Raw genomic sequence first — 20527 nt, forward strand, 5'->3', positions numbered from 1 at the left:
AGACCTTCAATGCAGCAACTACGTCGTAGTCTTAACGGCCGTGACACACCAAGCTGACGGTGGGCTGATGGGCAACATTGGGCTGTTGGTGAGTGTTTGTTGCCATAGTTTTTGCAGTATGATATGCACCATTGGCGCTAGTAAGTCCTTGTCTGCCTGTTTTCGGCCGATTCGGCATGCTGAATCAGCGTAGGAGCCTGTAGAGCTTATCGGTGAGAGAAATCACTCTGGTTGGCAGTTGAGCTGAGTGCACGAGAGGAGAAACTGAAGTGAGGAAAGTAAACAAGTGACTTAAGTCAAGACGGTGTAAGATCAAAACTAACTTTTAGCCATTGAGCTCTTCAGCAGAAACGATTCGCAACTGTTTTTGTTCGGTAGCACACTGTAAATATAATTCGTTCTTTCAACACTGTGATGTGTTGTTAAAGTGCTAACTGGCTAACTATCATCTTGAATCTGTCCTGTCTGTCTTCCAGTTACCCTTTCTGAATTACAGATCACTGCCGCCTGCTGGTATGGACAGTTATTTCCTAGGTGGGAAATGTACGTGACAGTTGGCTGTAGTCTTTGCGGTGTGTTCAAGTGCAACTTTTTGGCCAAGACACAGGCAACATTAGGTGACACAACAGTCTGCCTCAGTCGCCAATATTTCTTTGATGTCAGTTTGGTGTGTCTGGGCTTTAACTAGTGATCTGGGTTGTAAGGAGCACTTCAGACTACCTGCTCATTTACAGACATGACAGGTTAAAGCTCAGTCCCACATGAGCTGAAGTCCGATAGTGTCTGGGTTTTATTATATATTATTATATGTGGGAGGGTCAGTGCAGCTGTTCCTGAGCAACACAACAATATTTGGAGAGATTCCCCTCTCCCCATTCAGTCTCTTCCCATTGCAGATTGTGTCATCAACATTTCAGAGAGACAGAGAGTTTTGTCTTTAGTGTATTAAGTACGAAGCCATAATGAAACAAAGGCCAAGTAAAGTGGAGTTTCAGTTTTTGTGTTGGAGAGATAAAGATCCCACCTGAAACATATTATGTTTAATTTCCAAGCAAGCAAACACTGCTGTAATGGAAGACCCATATTTCCACTCTGCATACTGATAGGGTGTGAAGAGGGCAATTAACAGACAGCGAATCATCGATGGCTTCTGACATATCATCATTAAATGGGCGTTGGGCTGCAGCAGAAGAGAGGAGGGTAGTTATCAGGAGGAGTGTGGGGGTGTCGAGCCAACACATCTGACACATCCAGACTCCAGTCTACAAACTTTCCAACATGGAACTAGAACAATGAGTGAATGTTTACATGATGACGGGCGGGTGGATCGACGTAGACAGACAAATACACCCTGCCGTGGATGGATAAAGATTATGGCTTACTAGTTAGTGCACTGCCCCCAATGTAGGCCAGCGTCAGCAGCAGAGCTTAAATCTGCTTTATCTGCTGGGTGGACGAGTAGCCCTGAATACAAGGAGGAGGAAGAGCCTCTCTCTTTTGCTCACATACTGTATTTAAAGCGTTTTACTGGATATCCATTTATTCATCCACGCAGTTGGCACGCATGAACAGTAAAAACAGAGGAAGAGACGGTTGGATGAGGTTTTTTTTAACCTCCTTCGCCTCAATTGCACTGCAAGCGGAAAACAGTTTTTAAAGACAGATCTGATAAGAATCTCAACAACTTACAACTGGCTCTTTGGCAGAGTTTCATGGTCTGTTAAACTGGTTTTATTTTCTCATTGCGTAAGAGATGATGATTAAGACACAACATTTTTCTGTCTCTGAACCTTGTGCGGCTGCAGCCTTTACGGTAATCCCATGGCATTTAATTCAGACTTGTGCCGTCGTGTTGAAAGTGATACACAAGTGTTATTAGAGCCCCTTTCCCACGTGCACTGCAAACCTGAAGTCACCTTCCTGTGGGAACGCAAATGTCTGAAATCAGTTGGATTGGACATTAAAGGAACTCTAACCTGCCAGCTCCAGAGTATAAAGTCTGTGTAGTGTCTGATTAGGGCTGGGCAATATGGCTTAAAAATAATATTGCAATATTTCTAGCCTATATCGTGATATATCTCCTCTAAACTACGGTATACTACTAAAATTTAAAATTATTAAGTTAACTACAGTTACAATAAAGTTAAATAAAGTAGCTAATGTCATAATAAAATTAAATAAAATACTGTTTATTGTTACATTTAAATAAATCATAGCCGAACCACTAGTGCTCTAAAGCGCTCGGCTCATCTCAGTCAGAAGCGTTGATGTTTTGCTGTGAACCTAAAGCTTTCAGTCAACAGTCTGATGTTAGCAGTTAGCACAAAGTTAAACTGTTGCCGCTGTGCCTTGATTTATTTATTGTGAGCTGGAAAAAAACAAACCTAACAGCTCTCCAGTTCATATTTTAATAGTGTTTCGAACTCACACTGGTGCTCCATGATTGCAAAATGTGACTAAATAGTCATAGTCTGGAGCCCTGTTCGCCTCCTCACGCTATCATTAAACTCATTAAGTTAAACTGTTAACACAGTGCTGTTAAACATAAGCTGGAAACAAACAAACAGCTCTCAAGTCCATCTATAAATAATATTTGCAAGTCTTTGTGGTGCTCCATGGTCGCAAAATGTGACTACACTATTGTGGTCTGGAGCCCTGCAGATAAGACACATGCAATACCTGCTCACACACAGAGAAGTGTGAGTGTGTGTGTGTGTGTGTGTGTGTGACATATCATGTTTGTGAGTGTTTCTCTGTGAGATGAGAAAGCATTCGAGAGTTAGACAACTGAAAGGCAAGTCTCATGCTACTAGCTTAAAAAACACAATGTGAGAATTCATACTTGATGTTTTTGATGTAGTTATTTTATACATCCCACAGGGCTGCAAAACATCGGGTATATTCGACATGTTGCCCACCCCTATGTCCGGCTACACCCATGAGTGAGTAGAGCAGGTCAATGTCCGGAGTATTCACAGCAAGCGACAGGGCATATTGATGATGTTTCTCTCATGCGGCTCGCAGGAAACTGTAAGAAAACACACGCAAGTGAGGAGGAAGGCTCACTTACACAAAGACGGTAATGAAAATGTCTTACAAGAGAGGGACGAGATTTGTGAGCTTCTGTGACATGGAAATTGTCTGATATATATGCAAGGAACGGCAAAGAGACTTTATTGTTTATGACCAAATTAGGAACCGGCTTCGTCACAGCGATGTAATTTGCATCATGTCATGAATCCTGTATGCTCTAAACCACAAAGTACTCCCAGTAGATGAGAACTCATCTGACAGACAATCTCTGGTTGTGGGCTGCATGTGTCAAAGGACAACAGTGTCCGAAGAATTAGGTCCGGGCATTGTCCGGAGTTCATATGAGAAAACGGCAGGTGCTGATTCAGACATTAGATCAACATGTTAAACTGCCATCAGATTAACATAAAAAAACTGGCTTCAGAATTTATGTATTCAAACAAAGTTCATGCACAGACTAGAGACCCATAAAACAAAGTCTTACTGACATTTATATAACAGGATTGTTTGTCAGTGACATCCAAATCTTAATAAGAAATCAAAAGCAGCCGTGACAGAGCAGTGATGGACAGGCAGAGGGCTGAAGCAGAGAGGGACGTATAATTTATGAACAGATTTAAACCTCAGCTCCTTACACAGAGGCACATCACAACTACCTGAGACGCCAGCGAACATATTTTACATTCCAGGCATGATGCACGTCCCTGGAAACCCTCCAAACAAACTAACAATGTACTTGGAAGTTACAACCACACGGTCAAAACACCTCAAATATATAAAGGAATAAACAAAACGACCACAGAATGTCCCTGAAATTACAGCGAGACATGACGTATGCTACTTTATGTTTTCAATTCTTCTAAATATGCTGCATTTAAGGTGAAGAGTGACGTTTTTAAATTTCTCCGATGCTTCCAGATAACAGCATCAGCCTTTATGGACCAACATCAGTCCACATACATATATCACTTTACTGTCAGCAGAGTGTAAAATGGTAAGATAATACAAAACAAGCGAATCCAGGACAACTAAACACATGTTGCTCTGCTCTGGATCGTGTTCCTTGACTTGTAGAGAGGAGCGGCAGTGTTTCACTTCACACAGTCCAAAGTGGAAACTTTCCAGTGATGCTGCCGTCGCCCCCAGGCCCCGGAGCTGCTGGTGTAAATCACGACTACATCAGTTTGTATCCAACGCTCTGAGACTGTGCATTAGAAATGCATGCAGAATGTAACACTGGCTGCCTCTCCCAAACAACATGCCGGTATCATGTGGAAGTTGTTAAAGAATCTGGGTTCCAAAGACATCTGTGAACTTTTGGCTCAGTGTGCAGGGGCTGCAGCCCTAATGTGTGATATAGACACCAGCTGAGAGCACGTGTTTTTTAAGGGTTTCAAAGCCGAGGGTGTTTCAAGATATATTTATCATCTAATGAAATGAATTAGAAGACACATCCTTTGGTTTTACTGCAGAACAGGGATGGTTGAGCGCCCTACAGAGTCTCACACACACAAACACACACACATTTTTGCACTAGAAGAGACTATCTAGGACTTCAGCCCTCTCAAGCTTTAGCTTATCATGCCATTATTCCGCCTTGTCGTGCTGTATATAAGGTTCGATCACAGACTGGGGGGACAGAAAATTCAGAGGTGCACAACCAAGCACCGTGACAGCTTGCAGAGCCTTTGCACTTGACACGTAAGGGTTGATTATGCCATTATCTGGTGCACGAAGCTTGTGCCAGGGAGCCGACAGTGAGTACAAACCATGCATCATTCTCTCAGCCTGGGTCTAAAACTCATTATGGAACACATAAAGGTTATCAATATTCAGATGAGTGATCTCACTGGGGTTTGGAAAATGTGACTGTCCTAACCTGACGTGGCTGAAGCTCATCTGAAATGATGATAATCATCGCCCTTTGGAGGGTTTGATGACAAACAGCAGAGACGCAGACTTTCTCAGGGTCAAAGCATGATTAAGAGGGTATAAATACATCTGACATCTATGTACAACTTCCTCAATTTCAGTGGGTTACAGTTCATTTTTAACACACCCAATGAACTGTTTGAGACATGTCCTTCACACCTCTGTAAACAAAGGATGACCTCTGTGCAGCGCAACATACTTGGCTATTTAGGCCCATTAACCCTTCATAAAAAAAGCCTTCATGATGAGATCAAGACCCTAAAGGTGTTTTAAGTCATGTTACTGGAACAGATAAATAACTGTCCTGTGTTTTCAGTTTGACTGTAGTTCGTGAAAGCTGAGCAGCTGAGGAACAAATTCAGGTTGATTCATCAGTTTGAGTTCAAGCAGAAACCTTTTACAGACTTGGTTGAGCTCACTGCAGGGACTCCATGATGTTTTAGTTGTTTTAGAGCCCTTGACATTAAAAGATTGACACAGAAACACATAATGAGGAGTAATGGCAGCCAGGCAGAGCCAGCAGTAAGCTGACAACTGCTCAGTCCAATTAACCAAAGTGAATGGGCTAATCCTCCCCTTAACACCAAACACTGGGAGATAATTGCCTGCTTGGCCAGTCTGCACGCATTTCTACCACAAAACAATGTATTGGCATTAAAATGACAAGAGAATAATGACCTTTCAAATCAGAAGTAAGAAACGAATTAGTCAGATGGAACGCTCATCGATTAAAAAAAGGGCTCCAAAGCAAAAAGGAAGTTAAGTGTGGTTAAATTTAGATGGAGATGTTGACGTGAGCGGCATTTACAAGCTGGAAACTGGTAATTACAGTAAATGTCACAGTATACTTCCAACTAAGTTTGTGTGACATGCTGTGTGACCATGTCCTGTTCTAAATGGATCCCGTAGAAACGCTATGAGGTGGGGTGAAAAGCCTGCTGTCACAGAGATGGGTGTGGCACAATGAATTGGAAACATCACTCAGACATGGTCGCCACTGACAAAGTCTTTATTGTCTGCTGCAGGTTCCTCCACAAACTTCTTAACAAACCACAAACTCTCAGCTTGACCTGAGCTAAGCCGCCTCGCTCCGCTGCCTCTGACAGCTTAGCACATCTGAGCATTTTCTTTTTATCTAATGCAGCTTTCCACATCACTGTGAGCTCCACAAAGAACACTCAAAATCCAGTTCAGCCTCAGCCGGGAGCTTGCGATCTCACTAGAAACTGATGGATGGAAGGAAAGTGGAGAAATACTAAAAGAAGGTGAGCAAAAGTAAAAAACCTATGATGCAAACCTAAAACGCCAGAACATCTTCTGACAGGTAAAAACCTGGATTAAAGCCTCACTCCAGTGAGTTTATGATATTAATAATTTTTGGAGTCGTTTCCTGAGAACGTTGATAAGCTAAATGATTCGCTAAATATTTTTTGACGACTTTATTTTGTGCTCAAATTAAAAAAAAAGAAGTTTGTTGCTAAAACAGGAAGAAGATGTATGACTATAGCCAAAGCTGCGTTCATATGTCATTCTTCAAGCTTGCGTAGGAGCACTGTCATGCCTCTTGTGAGTGTGGCAAACCTAGAAACATCACTGTGAGCTAGAACTCACTGAGTCGTAGGCAAAACAAGATGGTGAACTTGAGTTTTAGGATTGTGTGGGATTGTTTCTTCAGTGTTTGGACCCAGCACAGCGCTGTGAGATGCTAACTTTTTCACAGAGTTTGTGCAGTATGGGTAAGCCAACATCTAAAGACTACAGTAGGCTATGTAAGGAATACATTTACTAAGCAACTGCCAGCTGTAACTAGTAAAATAAATGCCAATATACAGGGGTGCCCACTGGCTCACCTGGTAGAGCCGGTGCCCCATGTATGCCCCATGGCCTCGTCCTGCCTTTTGCTGCATGTCGTTCCCCCTCTCTTTCCCCCTTTAACACTAACAACTGTCCTGTCGATTAAAGGCAAAAAAGACCTAAAAATATCTATTAAAAAGTAGTCTACATACAGTATGACTAACTTACTTATCAAAGATAATTGTAAATTGACAGGTAGTACTACTGATTTAAAATTAGGGTATTTCATTAACTTGTTGGCGTTACGGAAAATAAAAAACAAACTAGCTGCCCATTTCAGCTGTCAGTAAAGAGTTGTGTATTCAAGCTAAACTTAGATTCATACTGTCCCGTATTTCCTTCAGGTGAAGGAGGTGGAGAAAAATCCTCTCCACCTTATGACATACATTTGAGTCCCTATCCATCCTAATATCCCTGCTCTCACCTCTACAACAGCAATGTGGTTGCCACTACAAAGGAATACGTCCAACTATTAACAACAACGCCATTCTCCGTTAGAGAAAAAAAGCATTAACTGAAAACATGAAGTGACACAGGCTGCAGTGAGGCTTTAATAGTGTAGACTGTGGCCAGTAGGAACCAGCTGTTACACATCTAGACTTGGAAAAGTCATTAAATCATTCAGGAAATAAACAGATCATCAGTTTAAATGCATTAAAATCATACATCTGTGCAGCTACTCCTTCCCTTTGGAAATACAACGCTCTTTGAATCAAATCCTCTCTCTATATACAGGAATATGAAAACAAGAAAACACTTTCTAGGCTGACACTGAACCAGACCAGTTCTGAGATAACCTTGAGATGCCGTGATGAGCAAATCTCATACCATGCAAGACCTTAATGTCCCTGCAGGATGGTTACTGTCTCTTATATCATGCGGCGGTAGAAGTGTATCCACCTGTAGAAATTTGGCAATACAGTTTCTACCGCAGGAGATTTTCAGGGCAGACTATGACGCAAATCAGGGCAGGATGCTCATGTAATTTTGGCAGACATGGAGGAAAGTGAAGCTGTGAAAAAGGAAACCTGTCACATTTAAAAATACTCAGGAACATTATGCTGAGGCAGCAGTTTTTGTTTGTGGAAGTTTCAAATAAAAGAAGAAGATGATCAAATGTGACAGGTATGGTTTTATTATTTAAATCCATTTCTTAATTGAATTTACAGAACAATTCTTGTATCATGATATATACCACTATTGTTAAATTGAGACCTGAAATGCCTGATGTCACTGCAGCTTCATCTGTGATGAAATGAGATTTTCCCTGTTTTAAATACTCAAATTTGCAGTTAAGCTGAGGACAGACTGCAGGGTCCCACCAGAATTCACGGGGATTCTCTGAATTTAAGTTACCGTCCTCCATCCTGGAGGGACTGACATATACTGTGATATTTAATTTTGGCCATGTCGCCCACCCTTATGTGTCAGTATGGCCTGGATGGGACTGATGAGGGGTTTAAAATGTCTTTACCGTTATGAATATCTTTAGAATGAAGCTATCCAGTGTCTGTACTTTAAAGGTCACTTTGGTTCTTTAAATTGCCTGTTTTCATTCTCCATAATTCTCCCAACAGGCAGTGCTTACCCTGTGGGTTAAGTCCTGCCAGCGCTTTGTCAGAGCTGAAGAAGGGAGAAAGAAAAAGAAAATGTGAGGAGGGAGGAGGAGGAGGAGGAGGGAGAGGGAGGAGGAGGAGGAGGGAGGAGGAGGAGGAGTCCAGGAGCATGACTAAGGTCTACGGTGGCAGTGCCAGTAAAAGCCAGCAGCTTCAGCCAAGCAGACAGGAAAGAGGAGAAGAAGAGAGACGAGAGAGGAAGAAAGCAGAAAGTTAAACTGGGACAGAAAAAAAAAGGTTCTGAGGGACAGAAGGGAAGAGTTGTTTCCATACTACTGAAGAAGGCTCAATTGAATATGAAATTTCAGAGATGGGCAACACATGCAGTGAATGTGTCTCCTTCAAACAGCTGTACGGTCATGGAAAGATGAAGAAGACTGTGCACAGCTAAAACATGACAAAGACACCATTCATCCTCATCATTCCATTTGCATCAAATCAGATATGATTTATTACACATTCTTCCACAATTTACTGTGTCTTGAAAAGTTTCCCTGCCTGAACCTGCCAAAGAAATACATGAAGAAGACGCAGTTGCATGTAACCTGTGTCCCCAACTATCACATTCATTATCGAGACCACAGCTTTGGCTAGTTCCACTTTCTTTTCAAGCCTTCTGAACACAGACTGCAGCTCAGATGTCCTCCTAATGTTGTGGGAGAGCTACTGGACTATATATTTGTCCTCACTGTTTCTTGGCTGCATTTACACTTGGCTTTCTGGACAGCCCAACACTCGTACAGCGGCATGAAGTGTCAGTGGGGTTTAACAGAGTCCAGTTAACCAGTTTTATTAACTAACCTTTGTATAAAAGGGAAAACTGTGGGTCTGTGAGTGGAGAGCAGAGAGGAGAAAAATGTCGGCATTCTGCTTCAACAGTCCTGGCAGAGCTGGTAAGCATACAATTAGAGAGGAAAAAGGGAGGTGGTGTAAAAAAGGAAAGCAAGAGCATGAGTTGGCAGTGGGCAGGACACAGAGGAGGAGCCTGGCTCCCACTGTAGCTCTCCTTCTCTGGCTGCAGTGACAGGGCCAGGCTGGCCCGGTGGAGTTAACCTCAGCCTGGGAGCAGGGAACTGGCCTGGAGCAAAGCTTTTCAAGAACCAGACACTTTGGGCCTTGAGAAAAACTTTTTCTTATTCGTATTCTAAAACTCGCTCACTTTATTCTGTGAGCATAGCGAGTGTGTGTGAGTGATCCAAGTCAGATTCACTTTCACTGAGCTGATGAATACCGTCTGGCACAAGTAAATGTACGCTCAGGAGAGTCGATCATTAGTATAATCAATGCTCCTAAAATTGCCATAAAAGGCAACCTGGTCTGCTCCATGTGTGGATACGTTTCATTCACAAAAATGTTGCCAAAGAGTGAAAAGAGGAAATTCACACACAAGTCCCGTTGTTGGAAATCAGCAGACAAAAGCTAATAAGCACTGTGAGTAGTCATATAAGAGAACCAGAAACAATTAGAATATATGAACAGTGCAGCTGCCACAGATAAATCTGACCAGGGGTGGGAATCACCACCATATTATCACAATATTTAAGTCAAGACACAATATTAATGTGAATTTAAATGTTTTGCAATATGCTGATTATGACGATAACATATATTACGATACATTTATTACCTTTTGGTTATAATGTGGTGATTGGGCTGATACCAGGCAATTAAAAAGCCAGCTGCAGGGGGTGGCAAGAAACCACGATAAAGGCTATGTTCATGTTTTTTCTCCGGGTATTTACACTCTGCTACAAATGCCAGCAGTGTCACGGGGTCCTGAGCGTCTATTCTTTTTACATAGCCGTCCAATCACAGTGCAGGAGGGGGCAGGATGAATACCAGGAAGACCAACCATCACTTCGCTGAACAACAGCAACAATGGAGGAGAAATTAGTACTGAACCCACAAAGACCGGGCAGTCCGTCCTCTATTCCTACAAACTTCAGCCTCACCTTCACCCAGCATGTACTCTACCTTGAGCTGACATTTTTACTTCTAGCTATATTCTGCATCATAGCAACCAGACGCAACCAAAGCATCTCAGCTGAAAAAATGCTGAGCCCCTTAGTGCACCTCATTTCACAATGAAGAAGTATTTTAATTTGTGTTCAACCTGTGTCATCTTTGTCAATTAAAAGCAACAATACACCTCATGGCCTAATGATGAAGCTTATTCACAAAACATGGAAATAAATGAATGACAAATGAGGTAATTTGCAAATACAACAAAAAGCAGCGGCAATTCCGCATATCACGCTGTTAAGCCACCCTTAATCACCACAGGGAAAATTTCTTCTCCACGACAGCCCTGCTTCCCAGCAGACACTGTTTGTCACTAACACAGAGTCATTCAACACTTTGCAAACCTGACACTCAGCACAAGATACGAGCACAATGAAACTGACACAGTAAAGTGGCACCACAGTGATCTGATAACCTACTTTGTGCCAGGTTTTAAACCAGGCCAGGCTCCACTCGATGCCACCACCTCCCATTCACCGCGCTTCAGCTTTCCACAACACAATACAAATCAGTCCTCTGTATCCTCATCTACCCTCTTCGCCTTACAGAAAATTAAGATAACATATTTAGGACTCCAGCCTTGATTGTGCATCTTTTATTGATTCAAGTATCCATTTTATCCGTTATCTCAACAGCTTAATATCCAAACACTTAAAAAATATTGGGGTGCAGGCACACACTGCTGTAGATGTGACAAGATGGTGGTTCAGTTTGAAAACACTTCTCCTTTCTCTCTACATTTGTATGGCTGTACCTCACTTTTTAAACTGCATTACTTACTTACTAGAGGAGAGAGGAAACTTGTGCTTTGGCAACATAAAGAATGCATATAGTGGGAAATCAAAACCACGACCAGGTGATCACAGCACCGTCCACCAGGTCCCTCTCTGTAAACAGCAGCCTAAAACCAGTAGGGCGGAGACAAGAACCATCCAGATATGGAACGATTGACCAGTGGATTGTCTTGGATAGGGATTCCCCCATCTGAGTACCTGAGTATCTGACACGATCGACTAGACAGGAGATGTATCTGTTGGAGATGTTGTGATGACAAAAACATTGAGTCCACTTGTGTTTGTATATCAGAGTGATGCTTCTTCTTAACAATCGTTGGTACAGACACTGGCTGTAGACATGAGTAGAGCAGGGTAACTGTACTTGATGCCTTCAAGGTGTTGACCGAAATAACGGAAATAATCAAGTAGTACCTTAACTTCTCCAGTCAAACGATACCAACATTTGATTCCTTTTGTAATCTTAAGTGCTCAAGGGAGTCCAGTTGCCTACGATATAGTTGCTTATGAATTGGCAGTTCAGTGTATTAGCTATATTACATGGCTGTGACGTCTGGTGGCATTCTACGCAACTGAACCGTCTTCTTTCACATGATGGGTATTGAATTAAGTAGCAAAAAAGTATCAACAGAAGTATTGGCATCAGTATCACTTTAAGGGTACTGGTACTGATAGTGGTATTATAATTGAATGATACCCAGCCATAGACATGAGGCAGCGCAGACAGGAGCTGCTATGAGGACAGCAAAGCTCAGATGACAGACGTTCACTTAGAGCAGGTTTGTGACAGAGACATCACACTTTAATGATGCTGCAGTAAATGATCTGAACTCAGTGGGAGGTTTATACTTAAACTGCCAGAGGTCTAATCCGCAAGTAGTAAGAACTGGGGCAGCAGTAGCTCAGAAGCTCAGTAGGGACTTGGCTTGGGAAACCATGGGGTCGCCAGTTCAAGTCCCTGTATGGACCAAGTATGGAGCATGGACTGGTAGCCGGAGAGGTGCCAGTTCACCCTGGGCACTGCCAAAGTGCGCTTAAGCAAGGCACTGAACCCCCATGGGGCGCCTGTCCATTGGCAGCCCCCTCACTCTGACATGTGTGTGTGTGTGTGTGTGTGTAACAAAAGAGTGAAAAAAATAAAGGAATTAATAAAGTATATGTTCTTCTCCTTCAAGTTCGGAAGGCCTTGATTGAATCCTTGAACTCTTGCAGGAACCTTTTCAAGATCTCAGGAGCTTCTCCAAAAACGTTTCTGAACCCAAACAGATCTGGGGACTCCCTGAGAGGAACTAGGGCTGTCAACGAATATTCTAAATTTGAATTTGAAAAAAAAAGGACCTTCGAATGTGAAAATTGATATTCCATTGTGGAGAAAAAAAACCACCACCGCAGCTGTCCTCTTTGCGAGTGGGCGTTGGCCTGGGCCGCTGCACTGAACGCACTGCTTGACACATTCGCTCGCGGCTCGCGCAGAAAATAGACCAGATGGCGAAACGATCACTGCAGGGCGCAAGCCGGCCACGGTGTGGATGACACATTCGGTTAACATGGGCACTGAAAGGAAACTGGCTTCGCTTCGAGGCTATTCGCAGCGCTTCCGCGGGCGGTGTGGCCCTGGCGTGACGGGTCAGAGAGGGGAGGCGAGCGAGAGGTCCACGGCCGTNATGTTTCCTTGTATCCTTATATTAATACATATACAAGTATGTTTCCTTGTATTAGTTTGCTCTCTTGTGGACATAATGCGGAAAAAAAAAAAAAAAAAAATTCGAATGGTTCGAACCTATGAGTTATTTTTAGAAGGAATATTCGAATGTCATTTTTGAGCTATTTTGACAGCCCTAAGAGGAACTGCCCACTAAGAAGCTTCCCCAAGAACCTCATACCTTCAAGGGCTTTGTTTTGTTTTGCATTTGCAAACAGGAACGCTAAAGTGACATACTGGATGCCAGCTGGTGGTTAGTACAGTAACGTCACTTTTGCTTTGACGAATCAAAATCACAGTGTATTTCTAATATCACATTTAGGGTCAGTAAAGCCTGGAATTCACTGTGGGTCCATTTGTCCGTGTTCTCTTCCATTTCTTTTTTGTTAAGAGCTGTTGTTTAGGTTTTGTATTTGACCAGTCAACATACGACACACGTGGCTCCTCTTGTGTTGGGAGTCTAGTCTGAAATGGGAGCTACCAATGACCCTTTAAAACGGCCTTCTCAAAACTACGACTGTTCCTAGTTCTTACAGTGCAGACATAAAAAAGGAGGGGTCTGAGAACTATGAAAGAGCTCCTCTGGTCCGAAAATGTCTTTACATTGCGGTCCCTAAGCCACATTTTCTGCTCATTAACAGTTCCCGCTCCATACAATATGAACTCCATATCTCAGCATACTTGGCACTGTGTGTGTCAGGCCAGAGGGTAGCACGATGGCCATGGGGAGAAATTTGAATTCACCTGATGGAGCTTAATGTCCACTACTGACTGGACTACAAAGTTGGACTGTACTACGAATGAGCGCTGCCTTCCAGCTGCAGAGAGAGAGTTAACTTTGTGTGCCTCATCATGCTGTGTGTTGTGATCCTCTTATACAAGCTCCTGCCTGGGCACCAGAACACATGTCGGAAATAGAAGCTGTTTAGGCCGACAACCAAAATGTTAAACGAACCTTTCTTAATCAGGCAAGTTCCAACTCTGGCTGCAGGTAACGCATCATGCCTGGACAGCCAGGATAAATGGGAGGATGCACTGCTGACTCCCTGCAGCTCGCACTCCATGCCAACCAACATGGATTAAGCCTCAAAACATCAGTGAGGGGAAAAAAGTGCAAGTAGAAGAATGCACGTCCACAGGATACGCAAATTTTGTTGAAAACAGTGAGCATATATATATATACATACATTTATGTGTGTGATATGAATACTACTATTAGTACCTGGTTATACCTGGACACACTGCTGATTACATATATGTTTATTTCATCATGTCTACATCACAGTTTATTAATTATATCACTACTGCACACCAGTCTACCACATTATTATATTGTATATTGTATTTTATATGTACGACATTGTACATGTCTTAGATTCTCATTTTTATTTACGTGACTTTCTTTTATACCTTTTGTGGTAACACTGTTGGGCAGGACCTGAGAAGACTAACTTCACTGCCAATGACTGCTCCACTGCAGTTGTTGTGCATATAACAAATAAAGAACTTGTAAAGTATTTTATAATTTAACAGCTAGAGGTGCACAGATTTATCGGTTTGGCCAATTAGATCAGAGTGTCGATAGGACATTTATAAACTATTGCTATTGGCAGAACTTGGCTCCAACAGTGTCCGATGGCTGTGCAGCCTCCATCAGTCACGCGGGGAATTGCAACACTGACCGCAGCTGAAGAGGGGAAGGTTGTGTTAAATGATCAGTGGGTACAGCTCCACATGAAGCAGCTCCCTTCTGCGGTGTTAATGTGTCTCGTGCAGTTCTTTTTTAACATGAATATACATGCTACTACAGAAGTCTTTAAGTCCTTGAGTCCGTGACTGAGTGAATGCCACCACTTCCTGTTTAAAGTTAAAAGTCCTTGTTTGAAATTAAAAACCCTCTTGCTATGTTTTGACCTTGTCTTGTTTTTTTATGTTTCATGAATCATGGAGAGCATATTTTGAGTGTTAAAAACAACAAACACAGCGGCACGGTGTTGCAGTGGTTCGCATTGTCGCCTCGCAGCAATAGGATTTCTGTTTGAGTGGAGTTTGCATGTTCTCCCCATGTCAGCGTGGGTTTCCTCCAGGTGCTCCGGCTCCCACAGTCCAAAGACATGCAGGTTAATTGGTGACTCTAAATTGTCCGTAGGTGTGAATGTGAGTGTGAATGGTTGTCTGTCTCTATGTGTCAGCCCTGTGATAGTCTGGTGACCTGTCCAGGGTGAACCCTGCCTCTCACCCAGTGTCAGCTGGGATAGGCTCCAGCCCCCCCGTGACCCCTAACAGGATAAGTGGTTACGGAAAATGAATGAATGAATGTAATAACAAAATAAATTTAAATATAGATGGATGTTTAAATAATACTTTCTCTGTAAGTCATTAAGCTACATTCTGACATTCAGTCAAAATAAAATACTCATCTCCCACGTGATTATCACCACAGAGGTTGCAGATCCTCTGGTTTCTGTCCAGCCCTGTATATCCTTCAGTGACTTCAGGAATTCTGGTGTTGTTTACTTGAAAAATTACAAATAGAATGTACTTTTGGTTTTCGTGCAACAGATACTCCCCCAGTTTAAACTCTTGTTTTTCACATATATATAACATGATGTCATACTCCTGAGCTCACTATGTCACTTCTGCATGAACGGATCTTTCAGCCTCTCTTCAATCTATTAAGATAAAACTTCCAGTCTGTTCATCTTCAGTCATTTTCATTGCAGCCACATGTATCTAGTGGACTGGAAAGGCAATTGATTATTATTATCAATTATACCAAAAGTTTCATCTGGATTTGTAATATTAATAATCTATATAATAACAGAATTGATACTTGGCACTGTGTGATGATATGATAATGCCACACAAAAATATCGCGATACTATGCTGTATTGATTTTTTTCGCCCACCCCTACACCTAGATTTTTTTTATGGTAAGTTTGATGTTCAGTTCCGGATTTATTTATTTATTCAAGTATTTATTACTATGACTTTTCAGTTTAAGCAGTTCTCAGTTGATCGGCTTTTTCCTATTCCAATCAATCCTATTATATCGACGATTAAAAATCCACAATCAGTCGATACTCTAACAACATATTCAAGTGATTTTACAAAGGCAGCACTTAACTGTCTTTAAATTTAACGTATGTTTTATCACTTATGTCATATATTCTGTATGTGTAAGCCTTAATGATTCTTACACTGGCAGAGATATTTCTACGTTCTCCCATTTGAGCTGGCACAAACCGCAGAGCCAGATGCGATGATCGTGCTGCGGGGGACTAATGAATATTCTGTCTACTCGGTCTCTGTCCCCATTATCAGACAGTCTCTGGACAGGATGCACAGACACACAGCTCTGTACTGTGCTGTAGAGGGGTGGATACTACACTGATACTCTGTGTTGAGTAACTGCAACAGAATATTATTATCATTATTTATCATCATCATTATTGCTCATTATTTATAATTAGCTACTGCTGGCTTTTTACATACTGTTGCTGGTGCCATGGTGTGAAACTAGAGGCAGTACCGCTCCATTGAATGGAAATATTCCAGATGTCTCTGCATCGTTTTATACAAATGTTCCTCTTTGAACTGCTCTAAGTCTAAATTAAAATACATTTAATCTGTTGTACATTTGCAGCTCCACACACTGCAACTGTATGCTTGACTGCATTCTGTATATTCCCCTGCTTCCTCCACTCTTTGCATAACTAAGATTTTAGATGATGATGACAAAGCATCCATCAGATTAGATATGAAGTCATGTGCAGCTGGCTGTGAAACAGAGGCCAATTAATATGTACAAACTGAACTGAGATAGGAGGGGATAAATGGGATCGCAGTTAATCCTGAAGAACTGAGGCAGCACGGTGAGAGGACAATGGTACTTTTGTTGGCAGGATGAAAGCGCATGCAGCAGCAGTCGCAGGTTTGGCAGCCCTGCAGGCCACTCAGGAGAAATTAGGATTAGGAGGTGGACTCATAGCTCTCAGCAGTGCTGCCTTGTGATTCCCATTAGCTGTGTTGGAGCTTGTTTGGGAGCTGGCATGCAGGGTGGGGATGGGATGGTCTCTGCCCTTCTGAGGAAAGCAGGCTACTGTTCACCTCAAGGACATTATTACAAAAGACAGTGACAGTCACGTAGAGCTGGGCTGGACCCTTTCTCAATATGTATTTATTTATTTGTTGATCAGATATCATAAATCATATTCTTGGTAATTTTAAGATTCAATCATTTAGCACTGAAGAAGCTTCTTGGATGAGGGGCGAAACGTCTTCAAGAAACACAAGCAAGTCCAGTTGCCTACGATATAGCACTTAGGAATAGCAATGCCTCCACTCCCTGCAGAGACTGAGAAAAGCGAACTCCCCTCATCATCCATCCATCCACCATGACAGCATTCTACAGAGGAACCATCGACAGCATCCTAACACGCTGCGTCACTGTCTGGTACCAAACTGTGCAGCCGCCAGCCGTATATCCCTGCAGAGGATACTGAGAGCTGCTGAAAAAATCACAAGTGTCCCTCTCACTTCCAGAGCAGACATCTGTACGCACCGGTGTGTCTGACAGGCCACCAACATAATGACAGACCCCTCCCATCCCTCCCACCACCTCTTCGCACTCCTGCCATCTGGAGTGAGGTTCCAGAGCATCAGTGAAATATCTGCCAGACTGTGCAATAATTTCCCCCCCCCAAGCTATCAGAGCTCTGAACACTCTCCGACTGCTGCCCTGCATCCCTCCCTCCAACACCATGGTGTGATACGTCTGTACTAACAAATGAACCAGCACTTAAAATCTGTTTTTCTACTCTACATTGCAGATTGAAATGCATCAGCACTTTGTTTCATGGTTATATGTTTTTGAAATGTGTTTTTAAATGTGTCTTTTATAATTTTAAATCACTAACCTGTGGAGAATGGCTTTCTGCTCCCATCCTTGCTGAGTGTGAATTATGGAAGTGACAAATAAACGTGATTCTGTTTCTGATTTATTTTTTTACTTCAAGAACTTCTCTTTCCTTTCCTTGCAATTTTTTTTCTTCATTATCTAATGGATTGAGGTATATCCTGGGTGGTGCCTTGATCAAACCCCTCTGAGGGTTTTTTGCACCTCTTAATCTAATGTGCTCTAATGAAGCAGAACAAGACAGGCAGCATGCAGCAGAGATGTGTGCTGTGCTGAAAATGTTGACCTTTGTGTTTCAGGCCTGACCTTGTCTAATCTCTACTAACAGATTCTGCTTATGTATGCAGCATCTGTAAGCAACAGGACAAAAATTTGGCATCAGAAGTGTTCTGGTTTCATTTATAGTCCATTTGTAGTCCGAGTTGTATTGACCAATCATATTTGAATGTCAGGTAAAGAGTCTGTGTGGAGAGGTGTAACACATTGGCCAAATGGGATTCTGAACCCATCAGCTATCATCTGACGACCAGTTAGATTTATATAAGCTTTTTAAAAATGTATGTGCATTCAGAAGCAGATATCTGATGAAAAAGAGAGTAGCTGAAATGACCAGTGGATGGAAGAGGAAGTCTTGACTCAGGTCTTTGCTGGCTACACTGAATCACCTCCAAAGTGTTGGCCCTCGCCCCCAGAGGCTTATCTTCATCAGACCGATGGCTGATGGCAGGGTAGACTTCCCATTTGGCCACACTGGCGGGTGAATGTTTGTACCAGTAAAGTAATGTCATAAAAACTATGCAAAGAGTCTCTTCCACATTTTGGTGTCATTTAAGGCCGTGCTGCCATCTCATTTATGTAACATGTCTGAGTGGAGCTCTGGGTTGACTCCAATGCCAGTGTATGCAAGCAGACCGGATAACCAACTCCATAGTGTGCTGCTTGCAAAACACCAAACACCATAGTTTAAAGATGGAGAATGCCTGCCACAAGCACGCAGATGTAAAAAAAACCCCAACATAACAAGTGGTTGCATTAAAACGGAGGGGAAGGTGGCGTGGCGCACTGGAAGATCAAAATCCTCTGCAGATAGAGATTCAAGTAAATGACAGAAAATAGAGCTTAATCAGAAGAAGCCCACCCACAGTAATGAAGACTTTTACAGGTTTAAGCAGTCGCTACCAGACCTATAAAATCTCTCTCTCCCCTCCCAAAATGTCACCATCCTGCATACCAGCTGACTGCTGCTGCAGCCACACACAGCCTGCGCTTCATGCTGCAGAGCTGTAATTCATGCTAATTCAGCAACCCGGCCTTCCATTTCTGTTTATTTTTGAATAGTGAGTGTAAACATGGTGGGGCCTACTTTTAGCACGACGCGAAGGCACTGCTGGGGAAACACAGAGGAGAAGCACACAGAGTGGTGGCCACAGGAAGTCTGAAAATACACCAGGCTCACAGCATACTGCCACAACAGGAGAGGACAGACACGTACAGTACAGAGATGGAGACGCCTCACTGGGATAATGCCTGATGAGGCGTCCATCATCCCGTATAAATGGACGACAGGGAGGCCAGAACTGGATGGTTTTATCCAGCTTACACCAAAAAATTAAGACCATTCATTTACATTTTTATGCGTTTTGCAACTAAAATGTTAAGTTTTTCTTTTTTACAAGCCATAACTGGTAACACCTGAGAGTTTGACTAATACCTGGAACAGTCATTACCATCCCATAGGGTTCTCATGCAATGGAAAAGTTTTTCCTTGCACCAGTAAATAGGACAGATTTTAAGCCCACTTTACACTGTCTGAGCGAGGTTGGAAAGTTGCAGAATTATTCTGCGTCATCATTCTGCATAAAAAGTTATGATCGCGGAATGGAGGGACAGAGTTGTTACCTCGCTTTAAGCCAGTAGTGGAGGTAGTAACAGCGCCAAATCAAAGTCTGTGTTAAAGGGACAGCAGGCAGGACGGCACAGGTGTGACATTTTGATGATGTGTGTGAGATTTCAAAAGCAGCTAGCAGCAGTTAGCAGCTAACTCACACACGAAAAAAAAGCAAAATGTCCACAAATTGGGGAGACACTAGCTATGTTTCCATCCAAAAGTGATTTGAATCATTGGAAATGTGCATTAAAAGAAACACGAATCCTGTGTGTTTCCATTAAATGTACGGACTTCGGTGAAAACGACGAACTCGCACGAGTTTTCTGCAGAACCGGAAACAAAACAAGTCTCACATTCTTCTTCTTCTACGTTTTCTGGTGGTTGGCAACCAGCTTGTAAATGCATTACCGCCTTCCTGACCCAGAGTGTCGATATCACCATGGAGAGAGGTGCGCTACGTCAGACTTAATTTGAACATAACTGTTTCCATCCCCCGTTTTGCGAATCAACATTTTTTCGAATCAACCAAAACCCGGCTAAAGCGAGCGTATTTTAGTTTGTGCGAATCAGGGGATTTTAATTCAAATTTTGGCTAATGAGTCCAGGAGCTCTGAGCAAAGGACAAGGCATATTGACCAGAGGCAAAGTTATGCCCACAGACATAAAAATAATAGATGTAGCTACTGTGACGTCACCCATTGGTTTGTTGACTCCCATTTTGAAGCCTCTAGTTCAGCATTTCAGCCGTCACTGGGATTGACCAAAGTG

At 42.6% G+C, this 20527-nt stretch overlaps 1 protein-coding gene across 1 annotated transcript in view; it reads right to left on the reverse strand.

The window, feature by feature from the left end:
* chsy1 (chondroitin sulfate synthase 1) overlaps positions 1-20527 on the reverse strand; it is an 85351-nt gene that overhangs the window by 46712 nt on the left and 18112 nt on the right. The window lies entirely within an intron of this gene.

Source organism: Epinephelus moara, chromosome 1 (genome assembly GCF_006386435.1).
Source record: "Epinephelus moara isolate mb chromosome 1, YSFRI_EMoa_1.0, whole genome shotgun sequence".
In the NCBI taxonomy this organism is placed as follows: Eukaryota; Metazoa; Chordata; class Actinopteri; order Perciformes; family Serranidae; genus Epinephelus; species Epinephelus moara.